We start from the raw sequence: 16,831 nt of genomic DNA, 5'->3' as shown, positions 1-16,831 counted from the left end.
TAGCTAAAGAACACACTGAGTTTCATGTTGCAGAGGTGGATAATGGGTGTGATGAGCAAGGCCATGGGAGGGGCACCTAGGGCCTTGGTGCCAGAATATTAGTGAGCTAGAATTTGAACCCAGACCCATCTTTTTCTTTTCTTTTCTTTTTTTGATTTAATAAAATTTTATTTTCCAAAATGTACAGTTGGTGGGATCTTGTTCATGCATCTTCACCAGTAGCTGGGGCATCTCCACCCTTGGTGTTTCTGGTGTAAATTACTTGAGCTCTGAGCTTTGAAACCAGTTTAATAAGTCCTTCACTACGGAGCTCCTGAAGGGCTGCCCTGGCCAGGGAACCTCGAATCTTCAGTCTTTCAGAGACAACAGCTGGAGTTATAAACTTATAGTTGGGAACTTCCTTAGAGAGTTTGTCATATGTCGTTTTGTCAAACAAGACCAGATCATTGAGCTTGTCCCGAGCTTTGCCTTTGGACCACTTCTTCTTTTTGGCCTTGTCCCCAGATTTGTTCACTGGGTCTTCGTCCTTCTTGGCTGACCTTCTGGCATCTTTCTTCTTCTTGTCATCCTTGGGCGGCATAGCGAAGCTGGGAGAGCAACGTCTACCCCTGCAGCCTCACTAAGATGTCAGACAAAAAGGAAACAGACCTATCTTTTTCTAAGTCCACATTCTTTCACTATAGCACATTGCACTTACATATGAAATGATAGATATTTAAGGGAGGAATTCAGCACCATAGACATTAAAGTACTCTGAAAGCTTTCTGGAAACCTCTTTTCTAAAAAAATTAGCGGCAAACCAGAAACAAAATTTTGAAAGAGGAAACGTGGATCTGCTTTTGGTAACTCCTCAGTTTTCTTCCTTCCTCCTGTTTGCTTAAACAGTTCATTGTCCAGGTGTTTCATTGTTCCAGCTATGATCTATACAAAAATTAGAAATGTATTTATGCAACAAGCTATTCAACTTGCTTACTAAAGCAAAACTGCATTTTAAAAAGTCATTTTAAGACATATATTCCAACTATGCAAGGAATGTGTTAGTGGGGCAACCAGATGACATTTTAATGTGTAACCCCAAAGCAATCATTTTAAGCGTTCAGATGGAGGGGAGAGTAGTATGGCTATAGATTAAGAAAATATGAGGGCTTGTGACACAGACCTTCAAATTACCCTTAAATTCTACTATTTAGGAAGAGATCTTACTTGCCTCTGCTTCAGCTAGAAACCTGTGCTAACAGAGAAGTTCAGAGTTTGAGGCAGTGTTGAGAATGACTTTGGCCTCAGAGGTAGTCCCAGGATAGATCTTGGCATTTTCTTGTTCTATACTGTATATGTGTATTTGAATGCATTTGCCTAATTTTGGAAATGGGTAGGGGGAAGCTGGAAGAGATTAGATATAGGGTCTAGATTTTTCTCTTAGACAATTTGTTAAATTTGACTCAGATTAGTAATTATAAGATGACTTTAATGATTGGTTCTGTGCCTCATGTCAACTGTTGGTCATGTCACAATTAACAACCCTTCCGGAGGTCCTGGGGAGCAGTGTTGATTAAATCGGTCAAATCCACATTCCGTTTTTAAATCAGTCAATCCACTCACTGTTGGGAAGGGAATGTTTGGTTGATTACTGCTTACAGAATATCTATATTTAAGGTGTAAGGAGGATTTGAATTTTTAGTAATGGCCATTTGACACTCTTTCATGTGAAATTTTCATTAAAAGAGATATTTCTGGCAAAGATATATATTTTAATCATAATTTTGTGGCTGTCATTACTGGGTACAATGTATTGCAGTTGTCTTTCCTTTATCATGGTTTGTAACTAGGAACAAATTTGCCTCATCACAGATGGAAAGCGATTATAATCATTTCAACATTTCCAGCAAAATATTCATAGGTGTTACTAAAAACATGGTTATGAGATAAAAAAAAAAAAAAAAAACCTCTGGGAACTGCTGGCTTTTATAAAGATTTTTCAACTCTAAAACTTTCTAAAGCCTTTAATATGCTAATACAAGTTTTGGGTCTCTAGGAGGGAATTAGAAGATGCTGAGTTCTCCGGACCTATTTGACTATAGAAATCCTTTTTAATAGAACATCTTATCAGACCACCAACGTGAATACACTTTGGAGAGTGCTGGATTAAGCATCTACCCAGCCAACTTCTAGTATTTAAGGCTTACCTGCCAGAGTGCTGGCTGACACCTGCACACTTTAGCTGCTTGGAAGACATTAAAAGAGTATTTTATTGTCCAAAATGTTTCTTCTCTCTGAGGATACATGAGGTCCAGGGCCTTGGCGAAATTGTGAAATTGGCATTTTTGCCTTTGGTATGTTCTCATCATTCTTTTTAATGCTTTTCTGTATCATCATTAAGTTTCTTTGCTTTCCACAAGCTCGTCTCTTGACATCGCATGTTCTGATTCTTGCTTTAGGATACTGACACCTTTTCCTGGTGTGTCTTTCAACTGAGGTACAGCATGCAAGATGTAGATGCCCACCCTCTCCATCATCACAGTATGCTTCTTCTGTGTTTCAGTGCAGTCCAGGCCAAAGTTGGCTGCCAAGTGTCAAGTAACCTATTCTACTGTCATGTGTTTATGATTGATAATTAATTTAAAAGTACACTTTGACAGAGAGGAGCCAATGACATCAATGTTTATTCTCTCCAGTAGGAACAAATGTGTCCTTAGGCTAGGATTTCAGAGACTTCTGAAGGGTGGGAGATATTTTTGGTCATTGAGATCTTGAGATCTCTCAATTAACCATAAAAATTCATGGTCTGAAGAATAACAGAACTCTATTTTTTTTTACTGTTAATTTTATAAGTTTAGAACACACTGGGACTGTAATTAAAAAACTTTAAAAATCCAAATTTCATCAAGTAGTGAAATAGCTATGAGCATCTAATTGTAAAGAGATGATCCAGAAAACAAATGAGTTCCTAAGGAATACAAAATGCATAATAAAATATTCTGCTAAAATATTTAATTTCAGAAAATATCTTAAATGTTAGGATCAAATATAAATTGGAAAGTTTACTTGTATTCAGATTGCATATACAATTGTCAAACAGAATTAACATGAGTATGCAAATATTTTATACTAAGACATCCTTTAAGCTATAAACCAATACCTCAATATGACTTTTGAGTTGGCCTCAGAGTTCTAATTTTACTGTCTAGCTAGCAAGAGATCCCAAACAAAATTACATCCTGGATGTACTTTGACTTAATGATGACATGAAATGTAATAACAGAGTCAGTAGTGCCAGAATATTTAGTGTCTAACAATATTACCATTTTATCACTCGCCTAAAACATCCATCTAGGCAAACATATAGGGAGATGGTTATAAATCCTTTTAAAATAATGCCCCCAATTTCTCACACTGAAAATAATTTTATGTTTTGATGGGTTGCTTTGCTCTGTTTTGTTGTCAAAAGACAATTTTATTCAAAGAAAAATGTCAATATTACAAAAAGTCTCTTTTATTCCATATATATTCTACTTTCTTCCAAGAAACAAATTCAGTAAAGATAGAAATATAAGAAACAGCCCTGTATTTATATTGCATATACATAAAATAATATAATAAGTAATAAGCTAATATATATATATATAGTTTGCTCATTTTAAAATTTCAGGAACTTTAGTAGCATAGGAGGTATTTTGAGTAATACCATTATTTCCCAAAATTGCAATGAATTTTTACTCAATATTTTAACTTTAGAGAAACATGCTAGTGATATATGGGCATTTTAAAAAATTGTTGGCATTACCAAAATGCCGTGCTTTTAGCATAAATTTCTTTTGTAGGCTCCTCCCACAGGACTTTAAGAAATATTAGCATGATTTTGGTTATGACATTGTTTTGTGATTTTTCTGACTTAAACCTGCAAGGAAAACAAACAAACAAACAAACAAACCTGCAGGTAGATGGCTTTCTTACCCGAACAACATTCATCTTCATCTCTAGGGCAGAGCATGCTTCCTGGCACCTGGGGTTGATTTCCTAAATGTTGATGTGGTAGCAGTTTCTGTGGAAAGAAGCATGAACTGGAAAGTCATCTGTAATATTTTGATGCAAATAGGTGTCATTTCAAATGATGGCAATAACCTTCACACTCTAAACGCATCCTGAGTCTAACACATCACAGATAACTAGCATGAACTTCAGTCACTAAAACAGATTTTTCTTTATGCTCCTTCCTTGAGAACAGTGTCACTAAATAATTCCCTATCTGCTGTGCTTTATCTTTCTGTTTTGTGTTTTCCCATTTGGTCACTAAAATATCGGTATAAAGTATAAATAATGTCTTCCATGCATACATTGCTTTATGGTTTACATAATACTTTCGTGCTTATTATTTCATTTAGTCCTTACCATTAAGGGAATGAGGCAGGTATTAGTGTCTTGAGATACCCAAAAGTGACACTGGCAGAGGCTGTTAATTGTCCTCCTTCTTCTACAAATAGAATTACTGTTATTTTGGTATGTGGTTGTGCAGTTAGTGGCTACATATTCCAGATTTCCTTACAGCTAAATATAGTTATGTGATTAAAGTTCTGGCCAATGGAAAGACACGAAGGTTTCAACTCTTTAATTTTACCTTCATAAATAAAGGATGCCTCCTTCTCTTTCTCTCTCCTTGTTTTTGATAGCTGGAATGTGAAGTTGTCATCTTAGGCTATAGGTAAGGTCCGATCCTAGGGATGCCAGTGCAAGAAGATGGAAGAACATTTTGCCGCATGTGACCTCATGGAGCATCTCATCAGCTCAGATTTTATGTGTAAGAGAAATAGGCTTTCATATTTCAGACATTATCATTTTGTGTCTCATTTACCGCAGCTAAGCCCATGTCCTTATTGAAATGATTACTCAACAGAAGAGGCATTTTTAATGAATCAATTATTTGCTATGATGCCTTGTAGATAGAGGCTCCTTTTTCTACAGTGGTTAATATCCTGGGTCCTGGGAGCTCCCAATAGTTGAAATGAACTGACTTAAGAAGTATTTTTTTTTTAATTTTCATATTGATTGAGATAAATATTTATTTTTGTGTCTGTTCATATGAAGGGGAATAGTGAGGGGTCTTACTGAAATGTTCCTACTCCATAGGCTCTCCAAAATTTATATTTTTGGCTTTTCCTTCCCATGTATTGTTATACTTCTCTCAGAGTCCAACATTTAGGAAAAAAGGTGTGCTCATGCTGGCAGTCATTTTGTCTTATTCTTTTATGTTTACAGTGGCTACTGTTTGGTTTGAAAAGTAGTAGTGAGAATTTATTGGACTTTTCCCTCTCAGCCCAGAACAAGTAGTAATCAAACATGACTATTTGGGTAGGATTATTGTGATATGAGTATCCAACCTCACACTGCCAACAATTTGCTGGAAGATTTAACTTGGCAAATAAAAACTGAATTTTTGTGAGCTCATAACAGTCACATATAGGACAATCTTTTTAATAATCTTAAAGCCAGGAAGTTTCTTGGTTCAATAGTTTTTTCTGGAAACAAAAGCAATATTTTTACTAATTTAAATATTTTAAACCAAGTAGAAATGTGTTTGACATCTTGATATTTCTTTTGCTTTGCAAGGTTAAATTCCATTTAAGGTTTATTTACATGTGTGCTACTTATTGGCAGTAGACTCTCAGTCATTGAGAACATGTTTTTCTTTTGGATCAGTAAGATGGTATTCTTTCTGTAGTCGTAAATGTAAGATTTTTTAAAATAAATAAAAGAGAAGATACACATGTTTTGGATGCCCATTTTTTCTTAATTCTACAGGTATTAGCATGGTGTTCAAATATATAACTTTTCAGGAAAAAAAGACAAGATCTGAAAAAGAGATTCATAGTTGGCATTACATCTCAAATTAAAGGAATTAATTTAGTAGTGAACATTATTTTAAACATATCTGACCTTCTAGCTATACTTTGATTCAATAGAAGAATCTGCTAATTCTTCATTATTCCTCAGTGATTTGTCATTTCCTGTGAATTGTATTCCTTAGGAGGTAAATAAAGGCTTTGTTTTCCAGAATATAATTACAGGACCACATCCTCCTTCCCCTCTTTTATCTCTCATAATATTTAGTCTTACAGATTTCTCTTTACTATGACTGATCAGTAATCCGTGACATTTAGAACTGACTGAAAAAATTCCAACCCACTTTTTACTTTATTGGAACATAGCACAACCTAAGGAAATGTGCAGGCAGAAAATAGATATGCTTTAAGAATAAAAATCCCTCTTTTGATTTTAATAAACTCTTAATAATTTTATTGTGATTATTTAGATGATATAATTCATACATTTTAAAGCAGCTTAAGGGGGGTGGTGGTGCCTGGGTGGCTCAGTCGGATAAGCATCTGCCTTCAGCTCAGGTTGTGATCTCAGGGTCCTGGGATGGAGTCCAGCTTCAGGCTCCCTGCTCAGCGGGGAGTCTGCTTCTCCTTCTCCTTCTGGCCCTCCCCTCACTCGTGCTCTCTCTCTCTCAAATAAATAAATAAAAGCTTTTAAAAAAAGCAGTTTAATGAGGTATTCTGATACTACAACAGAAAAATGTAGATATGTAAATATGAAACAGGTTTCTTAAAGAGTTTTTTCTGGTTTCAAAGTTCTATTGTTCTTTGTTAGTCGTTTTATTCTCTTTTTTCCCCCTAAGTATTAGTCTCATACCTTCTATTGCTAATCTAATTCCCAAACTATTTTTTTTATTTAATGCTTTATTGGGGTGTAATTGATACACAAAGAACTGCATATGTATATATATTTTAAAGATTTTATTTATTTATTTGACAGAGACACAGCAAGAGAGAGAACACAAGCAGGGGGAGTGGGAGAGGGAGAAGCAGGCTTCCCACAGAGCAGGGAGCCCGATGAGGGGCTCGATCCCAGGACCCTGGGATCATGACCTGAGCCGAAGGTAGACGCTTAATGACTGAGCCACCCAGGCGTCCCAGAACTGCATATATTTAATGGGTACAATTTGATGAGTTTGGACATATGCAAACACCTGTAATACCATTGCCACAATCAAAGTAATGCACTTAAACAATACTTCCCAAGCTTTCCTGTGTCTCCTTTTTTGAGTGCATGTGTGTCTGTTAGGAACATTTAACATGGGATTTACCCTTTGGACATATTTTAAAATGCGCAATATTGTATTGTTAACTATAGGGAGTATGTTGTACAGCAGGTTTCTACACCTTTTCATCTTGTATAATTGAAAGTTTATACCTATTGAACAACTTCTTATTTCTCCTATCCCCCAGCCCCAGCAAACAACATTCCATTCTCTGCTACTATGAATTTAACTATTTTAGATACTTCACATAAGTGGAATCGTGCAGGATTTGTTCTTCTGTGATTGGCTTATTTCAGTTAGCATAATATCCTCCAGATCCACCTAAGTTGTCACAAATAGCAGGATATTCTTCTTTTTTAAGGCTGAATAATGTTCCACGGTATATGTACATTTTACATTTTCTTCATCCCATTCGTCCATCAGACACTTGGATTGTTTCCATATCTCGGTTGTTGTGAATAATGCTGCATTTTATACGTTAGATGAAGTTTTCAGTCTACTTGTCATTGACTAAAACACAGATTTGGAAGCTCTCCTTACTATACAAAATATGATTCAAGGACCAGCAGCTTAGCTATCACCTGAGAACTTGTTAGAAAAGCAGAATCTCAACCCCATCACAGATTCCCCCAAGTGGTTGGTGTTCGACTTCAAAATTTGAAAAGTATGGCTCTAAAAGACAAGACATCAGACTTGGAGGTGAGTGGGTACGAGTGTGTTTTTAAGTGGGGATATTATATTTGTTGATAGAAGTGTCACTTATCTTTTTTTTTTTGTTTTATGATAACTAACTTCCATTTATAATCAATAAGATTCCATGTGGATTGACATATACAATTGATCCAGTGCTTTTCTTACTCCAGAATTGAAATCAGAACTCCCCCAATAGTCCTTCCTCAGCTGTTAGCCACATTTGATGGGGATTTCTGATTCCTCATAACCATGTGTCCTTTGAGAAAAAAAAAAAAATCCCAATTAGACTCCTGTTAGAAAGATGGCAGGGTGCTAATACATTGTGGCAATGCATACATTATGTTTGGAAGAAAAAATAACGTTTAAATTAGGTTAAATTCCTTATCTTTGTTCTCTTCTAGGCTTTAAATCAGCAAGCCTTTTCAAGCTAAGCTGTATTTTCTTTTTGGGCAGCAAAGTGGGCATGGCCAGGGAACAGACTGGCTCTAGGCAAGACTTCCTGAGCTCTGTGCTTGTGCAAATTATATCATAGAGTTTCAACAAAGCCCAGTCTTTCTCTTTTGGACAGATGGTGACAAATGCCATGTTAATTTGATGATGTGACTAAGTAAAGACTCAGTAAATCTTAACTATAATGTTTATTTCTTACTGCTTTGGAAAATTATTAAATGATGAATAAAAAAAGCTCTCTCTTGTTTCAATCCATCAAAATTGCTCACAGAATTTCAGAACAAATACAAATAATGTTTTTCAGTGCTGTTATCTCCTGAACAGGAACAATATTTCCCTAAATAAATTTTAAATGTTACATTTTAAGCAAATTGATACATACATTTGAGGGGCGCCTGGGTGGCTCGGTTGGTTAAGCATCTGACTCTTGATTTCAGCTCAGGTCATTGTCTCGGGTCACGAGATTGAACACCGAGTTGGGCTCTGTGCTGAGTGTGGAGCCTGCTTAAGATTCTCTCTCTCCAGGGGCGCCTGGGTGGCTCAGATGGCTGGGCGTTTGCCTTCGGCTCAGGTTGTGATCCCGGGGTCCTGGGATCAAGTCCCACATCGGGCTCCTTGTTCAGGAGCGTGCTTCTCCCTCTGCCTCTCCCCCTGCTCATGCTCTCTCTTTCTGCATCTCTCTGCCTCAAAGGAATAAATAAAATCTTGAAAAAAAAGAACCATTTTTTTTCTAAAAAAAAATAAAATCCTTCTCTCCTTCTGCCCCCTCAACCCCACTGCTTTCACTGTCTCTCTCTCTTTTAAAGAAAAACCTAAAAAAAATACATACATTTCATAACACAGTCAAATAGAGTAGAAAAATCTGTGCATTATGAACGCCACTGCCTTCTTCCTTTCCTTCCAAACCCTAAGTGCTGTTGTCTAAAGGCAAACTCTTTTACTGTACATTGTTTTGTTTTTGTTTCCTCTATAACTCTAACATACTTCTTTGTCTATTTCTTGAATGAAATTTAGAGAATGTTTATTGACCCTGTGTCATGAAAGATGAGTATTTTTTCCCACTCTCTCCATCTCCTCTCTACTCCCAAATCTTATTATTGACTATTATTTTTAGTTCTATTGGGTAAATTTAAATCCTATACATATGTATCTAGTTCCTGATTGGTCAATTTTGATGGTATCTCTTAGGTCTCCACTTGTTATGTGAAAATATTGTGTCTCAATCTTTTCCTCCATCTTTCTTGTTTCTTCCCTCTCCCATCCTTTTACACCTCCTTCTGTCCGTTAGGCTTTTATTTTGTCAGGGTCATTAATATTTACATTATATAGTATACTGAACCACAAACAGGTCCAGAGTTTAAATACTTATTATCAGCATATAATGACCATGAAAATATTGCTGGGTGTGGATTGAGGTGATTGCTAAGATGACATTCTCTTCTCCCTAAGGGTAGGGCCATTTGAAGGAAAACGTTCTCACTAATGGTATCAAATAGAGACTCTTTTCTTATATTCTACCAATTGCTTAAAATCATGCTACATTTTAGTTAACTTCATAACTGTACCATTAATTTTGTTTGTGCCTTTGCTGTTGCTTCTCCTTGCATTTCTGCTAGTCTTACACCATTTACCTTTATTACAAGCTCAATATTTTTAGATTCCTTCTTATGTACTTTATTCTTTCAAGTGGGTTTCCGCAACCAAAGATGACTCTTGTAGAGTATATCCATCCTTCTGTCCTCCACTTTGAATCTCATACCTCAGCTATCATCTTGGAACTTCCCTTGGTTTTCTTGGGTGAATCCCTTGTTCTCTCTCTCTCTCTCTCCCTATTTATTCCCTTATTTATTATAGTAGAATCTCAAGTAGTTCTCTAAAATATTGTATGTAAAATACATCCTTGTTGAACATGTCATCATCTTATTTTGTTTTTATAGATAATGGGTATCTGGACTTGTTACAGAATTCTAGATTGAGAAAAATTTCCCCCTTGAGAGCATTATTTCCTTGTTTTTCAACCACTGGTGTTGCCACTACAAAGTTAGATGCTACTCAGTTGGCTTGTTTAACTCCTCTTTGGAAGCTTTTAGGATTTTCTTTTTCTCCTTGATGGCATAACATGTGTAGACATAGATCTGTTATTTTCTTTGCACGTGATATTTAGTAAGTTTTTCATTCTGAAGGCTTGTGTTGTTCAGTTCTCAGAAAATTTTGATATTTTCTTTCCCTCCATTTACTCTTCTTTCTCTCTGAAATTCCTGTTAGAGTAATATTAGACCTCTTGGCTTGGTCTTCTCTGTGTCTTATAAGTTCTTTACCCATGTGAGGTAGGCAGAATTCTAAGATGGCTGCCAAGATTCCAGCCACCTTGTATAAATGTCTTAGATAATTCTTCCCCCTTAAGTGTGGGTAGGACCTATGAATAGATGAGACAATCACTTCCTCGATTAGGTTTCCTAACATGGCAGAGGGCTAGGATAGTCACCTTTGTGATTACATTTACATTATATAAGAATTCTTCCTACCAGACTGGGGAGACATTCTGGCTTTGAAGATGTGAGCTGCCTTGTTCTGAGAAGGCCACGTGGGTAGAACCTGAGGGAGGCCTCCGGAAGGTGATAGTGACCCTGGTCCAAAAACCAGTAAGAAAATTGAGATCTCAGCCCTACAACTACAAGGAAGTTATTCTGCCAACAACCTGGATGAGCTTGGATGATCTGGAGTTCAGGTGAGATCACAGTCTGGCTGTAACCTTGATCTCTGACCTTTGAGATCCTAAGCAGAGAAACCAGATGTACAATGCCTGCACTTCCAATCTACAAAACTGTGAGATCACAAGTGGGTACTGTTTTAAGCCATAAGTCTGTGGTAATTTGTTACAAAACAATGGGAAATTAATACGCTTTGTAGTTTTGTTTTTTTTATTCTGGGAGTTTTATTAGACACTATTTTCTAGTCTCCCTGTAGTTTATTTTTTTTTAAGAAACTGTTTTTTTGTTTGTTTGTTTTTTGAAATCTTGGCCATGGAACAGAAGCTCCTTTTCTGTGTTTTTTCCTTTTTCACAGTGTCCTTTCTTTGTTTTATGTCATCTTTAATCACTCTGAGCATACTGGAGTTGTTTCAAGTTCTCCCAGTGCCCCTAATTATCTCTCCTTCTCAGGGTCAGTTTGATGTTTCTCTTTCATGTGGTTAGGTCTCCAAATATGTCTGGCAATGTTTGGTTTCATGCTTTCAAAAGGAGTGGGTTGCTCTTGAGGGTTTCTTTTGCTATAGAAGTGTCTTTTCTAGGACTTCTTGAAGGTCTCCTCAAGGTCTCTCTCTTGAGTGAGATTCTGAAAGGGAATCCCATGTGTGTGGGACACACTGTTGATGGTTTTGCTCTGCTTGTAGAGTGAGGGTGCTGTGAGCCAACCCTCTTGTTATTGATACTAATGTTGGTTGAATGAGAAGGGCTTTTACTCTGGAACATCTAAGTTCACACCAGATTTTCCCAAACCGTTCAGTTTTGTTAGAGATTATCTTTGATTTTTATGGCTTGGACTTAAGGGACTGATGCCTGTGCTTTACATGATGTTGGGCAGAAGTTGGAGGTTGATGAGGGTGACTACTTGTGCTATATTCCCATATACAAACTTCAGTAATCTTCCCTTGGTTTTTCCTTTCTTTCTCTTCCCTTCCCTTCCTTCTTTTCTTCCCTCTTTCCCTCTTTTATTCCTTCCTTCTTTCCTTGACTTCAGCTCATTGTACAGCCGAATCATTGGTTTGCTTTTGCAAAGGTTTCTCTTGCTTTATGATATTTTATTTTTTCCCTGTTCATTTCATAGCCTACTTCCATTTTCCTACTTTCATTTTCCAAAGATACTCACTCTAATATATTTGATTGTATATGTATATATACATTCTTGTAAACTATGATTTTTGTGTATAAGTTATTAATTTACTTGATTGTATTGTGCTATAGATCTTATTTTTTTCTTTTCACTCAATACTGTTTTCTAGATCTTATCATGTTGCTATATGTATATCAATTTCTTCATCCAAAAAATCTCATACAGAAGTTAGGCTAAGGAGTGTAGGCAGAGAAGGGTGCCTGAGAAGAGAAATACTGCCTGAAACTGAGGTCACATAGTTTAAATACAGCCAAGAGAAAAAGGAGGACTAAATCCTAAATACCTAGCTTGAGCTTTGGATCTTTCCCCGGCTAAGAGAGATCGACAACTAGAATGTTCAGTTATTTGAACTAATATTTCTCCCTTTGATTAAGACAGTTAGGTTCGATTTCTGTCCTGAACACTTGAAGAGTCTTGGAAATACGTGTTTCAAGCCGTATATGTTACAAACATAAAGGAACCCAGATGTATCATTGAATTTAAGATGACATATCCCATTATTGTTGTTTTACCTTTGTTGCTAAGTAAGGATGCTGATCTCACATTTCTTACCTTATACGTTATGGTTTATATTGTTTTTGGAAAGCATTAATCTATTTTTCAATAATTTAAAATTATTTTAAGATGTATTGTCAAATACGTATGCACATGTTTATATTGTACAATCCTATCAAAGGAATAAAAGTGCTTTTCATTTGTGGTCATCTTAATCCATGGTAAAGATTAAGATTTTTCTACTATAGGCATTTAACATAATACTTTTGGTCAAAGTCTAATGACTAAAAAAAAAATGACCAGGTAATAATCTTTAAAGTCAAAGTTTATCTTTGATTTTATTTGAGTATATATCTCCAAGGAACATCTGCGATCTTTAGGAAGGAGAAGCTAGTGTTGCTTTAGTAAATGTCATTCTTTCCATCAAGTCAGTACGGAATTCATTTTCTGTACAGGGTGTCCTACATAATCGGAAGTTTTGTCTTTCAGGAGGAAGGGAGGAGGGGTGTTTGTGACCTGCCATCCCTGGAATTTTTCACTATATTTTGAATATTGGTTTTATTTCTTTTTACATTTATCAGTTTTGAATTAATATTGTTCTATTTTTCCTGTGTTTCTTAGCACCCCTATCACATCATATCCTAGCATATCTACACATTCATAACTGTGGGTGTATCCCTTTATAGAGATTATTGCTCAGTCATTTAGGGATGGGATTACCCATATATATTGCTACTTATTTCTAATATGACTTAAGTTTGCCTAAAAGAACTTCAGAATTTGTCTATATATGGTATGGTAGATGATGATAATGATGATGATGGTGATAATGATGATTATTTAATATAATTGTAGTTTATCCTTTGCCCAATAACTGCTGTATTGTTTTCTATTATCTTGGATTTCAGATACATTGTCCTTTCATATTATCATATTATTGTTTTCTAATTTACATGCTTAATCATATAAATATATGATATTCTGGAATAAAGTGTTTTCTTAGCTATCTAAAGCATGGATTGGCCAGTGAGATGGCTGTAAGTCTGCAAGCCCTACTACATATTCCTTTTGGCACCATTTCCTATCGTCCTTTGACTATTTTTTTTTTCCATTTGTCATTAAGATTCACTGTAGAAGAACTCGATTGTCTATTGAAAGTGACTATCATGGTAGGTGCCAGAAACTGACCAAAATAATATCATAACTTTCTTTGTAAAAAAAAGTAATAAAAATAAAAAAGCTTTATGTTATTCTTTTCCTCATGTAATCCAATTATATTTGGGAAGCTGTAGATAAAAAGCATGCTTATTTTTAAAATTTTCAGTGCTAAATGCTAAACACTATATCAAAATTATATAGTATATTTTGTGTTCTTGCCTAAAAAGTGGCATATACCATCTTTTAATTAATGTTACTGTTTTTTCCAGTTAGATATAGATTTTTACTTACTATTATTGGGGTTCCTTTTTCATCCTTTAGGAAAGTTATAATTAAGAAAGAATCAGAATGAGAGTGATAACATAATGGATGGCAGCAGGCTGAGTGATTTTTAAAAAATACATTTTATTTGTTTATTTATTTATTTAGAGAGTGTGCACATGAGCAGGGAAGGGGCAGAGGAAGAGGGAGAGAAAACCTCAAGCAGACTCTGGGCTGAGCTTGGAGCCCTATGTGGGGCTCAATCCCATAACCCTGAGATCATAACCTGAACCAAAATCAAAAGCTGGACATTTAACTGACTGAGCCACCCAGGGGCACTATAAGTTCATTATTTTTTATGTTTTTTCCCTTAAGATTTTATTTATTTATTTGACAGAGAGAGAGAGAGAGACAGAGAGAGCAGGAACACAAGCAGGGGGAGTGGCAGAGGGAGAAGCAGGCTTCCTGCTGAGCAGGGAGCCCGATGTGGGGCTCGATCCCAGGACCCTGGGATCATGACCTGAGCCGAAGGCACACGCTTAACGACTGAGCCACCCAGGCGCCCTGTTTTTTTTTTTTTTTATCTATTACTTTTATTGCCTGAAAAATACCCATTCCTTTGTTTCACCTAATTAAACCCATAGTCATAATTGAAGCCTTGTTAATGTGTATCTTTTCTATAAAGTCATGTCATATCTTTGAAGTGTATATGGGTCTCACTTTCATTGAATCCTCACAGTCAAGAATCAGCTAGATTAGTATTAAATTTTCCTGTATTATTCATGAATTGTTAATTCAGGTAACAGGTAAGTTGCAGAATATGGAGAATATGGAGGCTATTCTTTACTTCTGCTAGCACCTAACAGAACACTGAGCACATAGCAGATTCTTACTCTATATTGATTTCTAAAACTTTTAAATAAATTTTATGAATATATAACAGTAGAAGGGAGATAAATATCTGTCAGTTTCCCCTATTTCACTGAAGAGAAAATCTTGGGTTCTGAGAATACTTTAATGTTTCATGATCTTTGGAAATATTAGGGCCAACAGAAGGTACTCTAAGTTTTTTTTAAAAAGATTTATTTATTTATTTATTTTATTATGGTATGTTAATCACCATACATTACACCATTAGTTTTTTTTACTATTATTATTTATTTATTTTTAAAATTTTTTTATTGTTATGTTAATCACCATACATTACATCATTAGTTCTTGATGTAATGTTCCATGATTCATTGTTTGTGCATAACACCCAGTGCTCCACGCAGAATGTGCCCTCTTTAATACCCATCACCAGGCTAACCCATCCTCCCACCCTCCTCCCCTCTAGAACCCTCAGGTTGTTTTTCAGAGTCCATCGTCTCTCATGGTTCATCTCCCCCTCCGACTTACTCCCCTTCATTCTTCCCCTCCTGCTATCTTCTTCTTTTTCTTTTTTCTTAACATATGTTGCATTATTTGTTTCAGAAGTACAGATCTGTGATTCAACAGTCTTGCACAATTCACAGCGCTCACCATAGCACATACCCTCCCCAATGTCTATCACCCAGCCACCCCGTCCCTCCCACCCCCACCACTCCAGCAACCCTCAGTTTGTTTCCTGAGATTAAGAATTCCTCATATCAGTGAGGTCATATGATACATGTGTTTCTCTGACTGACTTATTTCACTCAGCATAACACCCTCCAGTTCCAACCACGTCGTTGCAAATGGCAAGATCTCATTCCTTTTGATGGCTGCATAATATTCCTTTGTGTATATATACCACTTCTTCTTTATCCATTCATCTGTCGATGGACATCTTGGCTCTTTCCACAGTTTGGCTATTGTGGACATTGCTGCTATAAACATTGGGGTGCACATACCCCTTTGGATCCCTACTTTTGTATCTTTGTGGTAAATACCCAGTAGTGCAATTGCTGGATCGTATGGTAGCTCTATTTTCAACTGTTTGAGGAACCTCCATACTGTTTTCCAGAGGGGTTGCACCAGCTTGCATTCCCACCAACAGTGTAGGAGGGTTCCCCTTTCTCCACATCCCCACCAACATCTGTTGTTTCCTGACTTGTTAATTTTAGCCATTCTGACTGGTCTGGGGTGGTATCTCATTGAGGTTTTGATTTGGATTTCCCTGATGCCGAGTGATGTTGAGCACTTTTTCATTTGTCTGTTGGCCATTTGGATGTCTTTGGAAAAATGTGTATTCATGTCTTCTGCCCATTTCTTGATTGGTTTATTTGTTCTTGGGTGTTGAGTTTGATAAGTTCTTTATAAATTTAGGATACTAGCCCTTTATCTGATATATCATTTGCAAATATTTTCTCCCATTCTGTTGGGTGTCTTTTGGTTTTGTGGACTGTTTCTTTTGCTGGGCAAAAGCTTTTTATCTTGATGAAATCCCAAGAGTTCATTTTTGCCCTTGCTTCCCTGGCCTTTGGCGATGTTTCTAGGAAGAAGTTGCTCTGGCTGAGGTCGAAGAGGTTGCTACCTGCAGCATTAGTTTTTGATGTAGTGTTCCATGATTCATTGCTCTAAGTTTTAGTTCATTTTGTTAGCTGAATTTTATAAGTGATTTATAAAATCAGTAATCTTATTTTCTAGAAATAAAAATTGTACTGCTGTGCTAGTACAACGTAAAAATATCTAGTCAACTAATTTTAGTTAAATGCCAATTACAGTTCTTCAGCATCTTGTTTCTCTATAAATAATAAAGTTATGGAACTGTTTCATTTAACTTGTAGTTTTAATGTGTTTTTCTAGGCGATAACTCATTGTTATGCC

At 36.2% G+C, this 16,831-nt stretch overlaps 1 pseudogene; it reads right to left on the bottom strand.

The window, feature by feature from the left end:
• Window positions 1-202: 202 nt before the first annotated feature.
• LOC114204940 (small ribosomal subunit protein eS25 pseudogene) lies at window positions 203-580 on the bottom strand (annotated as a pseudogene).
• Window positions 581-16,831: the final 16,251 nt, after the last annotated feature.

The sequence above is a fragment of the Eumetopias jubatus genome, unplaced genomic scaffold (assembly GCF_037043125.1).
Source record: "Eumetopias jubatus isolate StellerSeaLion01/CBP00866 unplaced genomic scaffold, mEumJub1_p1.0 scaffold_16, whole genome shotgun sequence".
Taxonomy (NCBI): domain Eukaryota; kingdom Metazoa; phylum Chordata; class Mammalia; order Carnivora; family Otariidae; genus Eumetopias; species Eumetopias jubatus.
The sequence above is the reverse complement of the archived record's forward strand: the minus strand, read 5'-3'. Positions and strand labels throughout refer to the sequence as shown.